General features: G+C 37.2%; 1 protein-coding gene and 1 pseudogene across 1 annotated transcript in view; one reads left to right on the top strand and one right to left on the bottom strand.

Moving 5' to 3' along the window:
* ALMS1 (ALMS1, centrosome and basal body associated protein) overlaps positions 1 to 7,203 on the top strand; it is a 204,561-nt gene that overhangs the window by 26,350 nt on the left and 171,008 nt on the right. The window lies entirely within an intron of this gene.
* LOC105887325 lies at positions 5,579 to 6,245 on the bottom strand (annotated as a pseudogene).

Raw genomic sequence — 7,203 nt, 5'->3', positions numbered from 1 at the left:
TTTTTTTTTTTTTTTGTAGAAACAGAGTTTGACTTTATCGCTCTCAATAGAGTGCTGTGGCGTCACACAGCTCACAGCAACCTCCAACTCCTGGGCTTAGGTGATTCTCTTGACTCAGCCTCCTGAGTAGCTGGGACTACAGGTGCCCACCCCAACGCCTGGCTATTTTTTTGGTGCAGTTTTCATTGTTTAGCAGGCCTGGGCTGGGCTCAAACCGGCCAGCTGGCCGATGCCCTACTCACTGAGCTGTGGACGCTGATCCTCTTTTGTAATTTTTTAAACACCTGGTTTACATAAGAGGTATAGTGTTCCTTGTAACAGTTTTTATTTATTTTAAAATTCTCACTACATTTTATTTTTCAATTTCCATTACTATTTGAGTTTAGAAATACAGAAGTAGAAAATAGAGTTTAATTTGTTTTTTCTTTCTGTAGTTGTTTTCTAACTTAAAACAACTAAAGGTTCCTTTGCATTAAGAATATGTTTTAGTAATAGAAAAGTACATGCAAAAAAAGAAAAGAAAAAATATAAAATAAGATGAAAGAAATATATCTACAATTTTAAGTGTAAATGTAGTAATAATCGTTTGGAGACGAGATTGTCAGATCATATTTTCACAGCTATATGCAATTTGTAAGCTACATGTTATTTATAACAAATATACCTAAGTCATAACGACAGAGAATGTTTAAAAATAAAAATACAGAAAATAACATGCCAGAAAATAACACTCAGGGTGTCCTAGAAGTTACCCCTCAAGTTACTGCTATGTAGGGAAAATGGGAAACTGTAGCTAAATGCTTACAAAATATTCATTATGAAATTTTAGAAAATAGTCATAAAATATTCTCTATGTGATGGCTACCTCTTTGAAAGTTTTGAAATAGAAAAATTAGCCAGGCATTGTGGCGGTTGCCTGTAATCCCAGCTGCTCAGGAGCCTGAGGCAGGTGGTTTGTTTGAGCCCAGGAGTTTAAGGTTGCTGTGAACTAGGCTGATGCAATGGCACTTTAGTCTAGACAACAGAGTAAGACTGTGTCTTGAAACAAGAAGTACTGAGAAGAAAAAAACACCATTGGTTATAAAAGATGATAACTACATAATGACAAAATTATTCATCTAAAAGATATAATAATTCTTAATTTGCATACATCTATTGAATATTTTAAGGCTATCTTAACAAAACTATAGGATGCAGTGGTGGGATATTTTAACGTATCTTAATAATTAATAAGTCAAAAGGAAAAAAATAACCAAGGAAAATGAAAACAACTTGATATAATAACCTTATTTAGAACTTAGTATCCAATAATTAGAGGTAAAATTCCTCCCAAATACACAGGGACATTTATGAAAACAAAACTTATGCTGACCTGTGATGTAAATTTTAACTGATTTTTAATGCAAAGCAATCTTAAGTTGTTTTAAGTTAGAAAACTATAACTATAAAAAGAAAAAACAAATTATTGTATATTGTGTATATCCAGTTTCATTCTTTTGCATGAAGTGATCCAGTTTTCCCAGCACAATTTATTGAATAGTGTATCCTTTCTTCAGAGTCTCTTTTTGTCTGCTTTGTCAAAGATTAGTTGGTTGTAGATACGTGGTTTTATTTCTAGGCTCTCTATTCTTTTCCAGGGACCTATGCAGACACAGATATTGATACAGCTGATCTCTTGCCTCTCAAGTAGGTTAAAAAAAAAAGATGGCAACTGGTGAGGATTATTCTTGGGTTCTCTTTTCTTCAGGCTGGGGTAGATCCATTAGCAGTTTTAGGTTATTACTTCCTTACTATTTATGCTGTAGTTTGCATGAAAACGTCTTAAAGGCCTATGTTGTAGCCCTTCAATGTACTCCCATGTCTCTTCAGGTTTCTTTCATAGATTTCTTGTATTTAACCCACTGTGTGCTATTATTAGGCAGTAACTTACAGTAATTTACAACTCACAACTCACTTCTTATTTTGCCTTTAATTGTGTTCTGTTTAGTATTTCACCTTTTTTTTTTTTTTTTTTTAAGAGACAGAGTCTCCGTCTATTGCCCTTGGTAGAGTGCTGTGGCATCGCAGCTCACAGCAGTCTCCAACTCCTGGGTTTAGGCAATTCTCTTGCTTCAGCCTCCTGAGTAGCTGGGACTACAGGCAACTGCCACAACGCCCAGCTATTTTTTTTGTTGTTGTTGCAGTTTGGCCGGGGCTGGGTTTGAACCTGCCACCCTCCGTATATGGGGCTGGTGCCTACTCACCAAGCCATAGGCGCCACCCAGTATTTCACCTTTTTAATGACTTTTACATTTGGAATTTTTAATTTTTTTGTTAACATTCATATTTTTTAATAGGGTTATTCTGTGTTGGTCAGGCTAGATGGAATGCAGTTGCACAATTATAGGTCCTTGCAGCTGCGAATTCCTGGGCTCAAGTGATCCTCCTGCCTCAGCCTGTTGAATATCTGGGATCACAGGCATGTGTCACCACACCTGGCTAATTAAAAAATTTTATTTTTCTTTTTTAGAGATGAGGTTTTAGTATATTCGCTAGGTTGATCTCAAACTCCTGGCCTCAAGTGATCCTTCTGGTTCACCCCACACAGTGCTGGGATTGCTGGGCTCAGTGGCTCATGTGGTGGTAGCACATGGCCTCAAGAAGCCGTGAGAAAACATGTCCTTTTTTTTTTTTTTTAAGTGAGGATAATAGCTTGATGGTGGTTGTGAAGTGGTAATGTTATATGTGGTATATGTGAAAGTGTTTTATAAACTGAGAAGTATGATCTAAGTATTGGATTATTTTTAGTGTATAATTGTGGTGATTGCGTTATATTTTTACTTAGGTAAGTTTTTGATTTTCAGAACTTACCATTCTGAAAATCATCAGGTGTGGGAACAGTCATTTAATCAAAGCAATAGTAGAACACAAATATGTGATACAAATGTGATCTCTTTGGAAACACCAGCTCAGTGCAGTTTTGGGGATGATGAGGTATGTTTTTTGTAATGGGCAATTTTTTTTTTCATCATCCTAATTCCTGTGAAAGAAAATAATTTTGTTTTGATAAGCAAGCAGCACAAGAAATTCCTGTTTAGCTATGAAGAACAGAAAGCAGTAAATTAATCTATTTTTTTTTTAAGGCAAGCATGAAACAAAGTTTATTGAGGAAGAGAGAGATAGACTTACAAAGAGTAAGAAAGCTTACAAAGCAGGATACATTTGACATAGACAGTGAATGTGCTTGCATTGCTAGGACAAGTAGGCAAAAAGGCCTTTTATTTTTGGTTTTTGAGGCAAAGTCTCATTCTGTCCGTTAGGCTGGAGTACAATGGCACAATCATAGCTTGCTGTAACATCAAACTCATGGGCTCAAGCAGTCCTCCTTGCTCAGCCTCCTTCCTGAGTTGCTAGCACTACAAGCAGGCACCACAATACCTAGCTAATTTTTTAAATTTTCTATAGAAATGGGATCTCACTGTATTTGTTGCCCAGGCTAGTCTTTTGGACTCCTGAACTCGTGATTTAAGCAGTCATCTTGCCTAGGCCTTCCAAATTGCTGGGATTACAGGTGTGAGCCACTGTGCATGGCTTAATATTCTGTTTTTCTAATAGATCTTTATTTTTTGGTTTCATAATTCTTTATATTCTGGAAGTATTCCGAAGAACTTCTGTTTATATGGATCGTCTATATAGACAATTAGTATATAAGAAATTAAACATTTAAAATTCATTTTAAAATAATAAACCTATTTTGTATTACCATAAGTAGTATATTTTAAAGTGAAAAAATGACTGTTTACAAACCCCAGAATAATTAGTTAGAAGAGTAGCACTGTTACACATTTTTGCAAATCTCTTTACTGTCTGGCTTAATAGAAGACAATTGGTACATTAGTAAGAATTCTTTAGAGAAACAGACCAATAGGATGGAGACATATATACATATATTTATCTAAATATAGATAGATGTATGAGGGCTGTCTGGAAAGTATCCAGCCATGTAATATGAAATATTATTTTAACAATGGCTGGATAATTTCTGGATAGACCTTATATATGTTTGTAGCAATTTATACTAAGGAATTGGTTTATGTGATTATGGAAGCTGAAAAGTCCCAAGTTCTGCAAATTGGAGACTCAAGAGAGACTATATACAGTTCAGATTTGAGCCCATAAGGCCTGAAAACCAGGACAGCAAGTGGGTCTGACTCTGAAAGTAGAAGAACGTCTAGCGGGGAAGACCATCAGGCAGAGAGAGCAAATTTTCTCTTGCTCAGCCTTTTGTTCTATGTAGACCTTCAATGAAATGAATCAGGCCTGCCCACACTGGGAAGAGCAATCTGTTTTACTTAGTTTCCAAATTCATCTGTTAATCTCATCCACATATACCTTCATGGACACACCCAAAATGATGTTTAATTAAATATGTGGACACTGTGTGATCCAGTCAGTTTGACACATAAAATTTACCATCTTTGCTGGGTTTTCATATCTGCTTCTGCATTCAGTCTGTTTGGATGTATTGTTTTAGCTGAAGGATATGAAGACATTCTAGCCTCAATAGATAGGTAGTTAGAAAAAGGAGGCTGTCATAGATTCCTTGAAAGGATGTCGGTGACCCTCAGGGATCCTTGGGCCACACTTTGAGAACTGTGACCTAGAACATGGGTCATTAACTTTGAAGAAATGCAGAAATCATGAGCAGGGAGGAAAAAGTGTCATGTCCTCAGGGAGGACAAATACGGTCTTATGTTTATAATGGTTAAATATTTTTAAGGTTGATTATCTAATAACTTGGGTATCGTCGTTCTTTTGGCACCTTCAGTTTTTCTCAAATTGTAGGTTGCCCATTCTGGCAAAATATGAAGGCAGGGAGATTTGCATCACTGAGTAAAAGGTATTACAGAAAAAGCACAGTACTCTGGGGCTATTTAATGAAGGAGGATTGTTTTGGGGTGGAATTGTGCTCCTCAAATAATATGCTGAAGTCCTAATCCCCGGTACCTCAGAATGTGACCTTATTTGGAAATAGGGTGATTGCAGGTATAATTATTTCAGTTAAGATGAGGTCATATTGGAGTTGTGTAGGCCCTTAATCTAATATGGCTGGTGTCCTTACATATATAAGAGAGGGGAATGCCATGTGAAGAAGAAAACATACAAGGAGGGGACGGCCATGTGAGGACAGAGGCAGAGATTGGAGTTATGCTGCCACAAGACAAGGAATACCTGGGACTTCCAGAAGATTGAAGTAGTAAGAAAGAATCCTCCCTTGGAGGCTTCAGAGGGAGTATGACCCTGCTAACACCTTGATTTCAAACTTCTGGACTCTAGAACTATGAGAGAATATCTTTTTTTTTTTTCTACAAAACAATGTTTTATTTTCTTTAAATACTTTTAAGACAGGGTCCAGGATGGCCTCCTGGGCTCAGGCAACCTCCAGTAATGCCTGTCTGTGCAGAAGCCTTATGGGGTGGGGGGCTGGCACCCCAGAGCAGAGGAAACCCAGGTCAGACCTGAGTGAACCTCAGAAGGTCAGAATAGCACTGTTTGGAGGAAGGACTGATGAGTGCATCCAAGGAGAAACAAGTTGCTCTTTTTTTTTTTCTTTAAGGAAATTTATTTGTACCATTACAACAGGGAAATGGTATGAGTTTGTGTAAATCATATTTTTATGAAATGGATCTTTGTATCAAATTCTTTTTAACACAGCTTGTTGTTGCAACATTATTCCTGGATTTTTGAAATCCAGCCAATATGAATACCTCTGCATCTCTATGTCCTTCATAGCTGCTTCCTCTCTCAGACAAGCTTTCCTTTCTAAGTTCATACTTGTTAAACTCTCGTGTCTTTTGGCAGCCTCCTTGTCTTCAATAACTATCAGGATACATCCTGCCACTGTCAGGGCAATCATTACATAGCTTATCTTCATCCGAATCTTATTTTTGGCAGCATCAAGCATCTCAGACGAGATGGTCTCTGGGATTTCATCTTCATTTTTGAAGTGACCTGATCATATCAGCATCTTTTTCTCCCAATCCGTGGGTTTGTGTAAAGGCACTCCGTGGCTGTAGGTATGGGATGGAGCTCTGGCACTTTCTTGTGGTTTGGTGCAAAATCCATTTATTCTCTTCAAATCAGTGTTTCTGGTAAGCCTTAGAGATGAACAAACATCTCTTTCATATAACCTTAAACAACTTCCCGGTAGGCGTAGGCCGCGGAGGCTCCCCATTGCCGCCTACTCATCGGACCAGCACAGAAAGGCGCGAGCCTGCGGTGGTGCAGGTACGCGCAATGTCACCAAGTGCTGGCGTAGAAAAAGCAAACAAGTTGCTCTTAATGATAACTTTCTCAACCAGTGAATATCTTGTTTTAAGTGGTTGAGTGTTTGTATCACTTTGTTATGGCAGCTCTGGGAAACTAATACAGGATTATATTTCTAAATAATTTAATATTCTCTGAGGGCTTATTTATGGTAGAGCATAGTCCAAAAAATGGTTTCTTCCATCCCTGTCTTATAGAATATGAAACATAATGGATCCTAAAGCACTTCATTTCTGCCTTTATACTTGGGTTCCCAGAATAGCTGGAACATTATGTAATGTTCTAATTCTCTTCCCTCTTTTCTCTGGATTATTCTGCTCATTATTTATCTGTGTTGCTGTCATCTGAGTTACCTTTCTTTATTAATTGAAAACTATAGCTCTGCTTCCTCTCCTTTAATAGTTTCTTTCATTTCACCTTAACTCATCCAGTGCCTAAAGTTCTCAGGTCTTTGATCTACCCTCCAACAATCTTTCTCTCCCTGTCTCCTTCCAACTTTCTCCTGCCCGTTCATGGTCAGAGTTTATTTAGACTTTGTCACTGCTAGCAACTTGAGTACAGATATCTCATCCTCTCTCTTTACAATTACCGCCCCATTTAATATTCTTTTCTCTGATACAGTGAAATTTAAGAGTTGTCTATATTTTTTGCTTCCATTTCCTGATATCCTACCCTATTTTTTAAAAGTCAGGTTTATTTAGATATAAATTAAAAATTAGCTCTTTTAGCTGTCAAGTTTGTTAAATATTTATAAAATCATACAACCACCACTACTTTTGAGGTATACATTTCTATCATCCCCAAAAAGTTCTCATGTGTTCTTTTAGTCTTTTCCTTCACCCTTAGTCCTTGGAGACTGCTGATTCAATTTCTGTCTCTGTAGTTTCACCTTTTCAG

This window comes from Otolemur garnettii, unplaced genomic scaffold (assembly GCF_000181295.1).
Source record: "Otolemur garnettii isolate 467f Iridium unplaced genomic scaffold, OtoGar3 scaffold00068, whole genome shotgun sequence".
Taxonomy (NCBI): domain Eukaryota; kingdom Metazoa; phylum Chordata; class Mammalia; order Primates; family Galagidae; genus Otolemur; species Otolemur garnettii.
The sequence above is the reverse complement of the archived record's forward strand: the minus strand, read 5'-3'. Positions and strand labels throughout refer to the sequence as shown.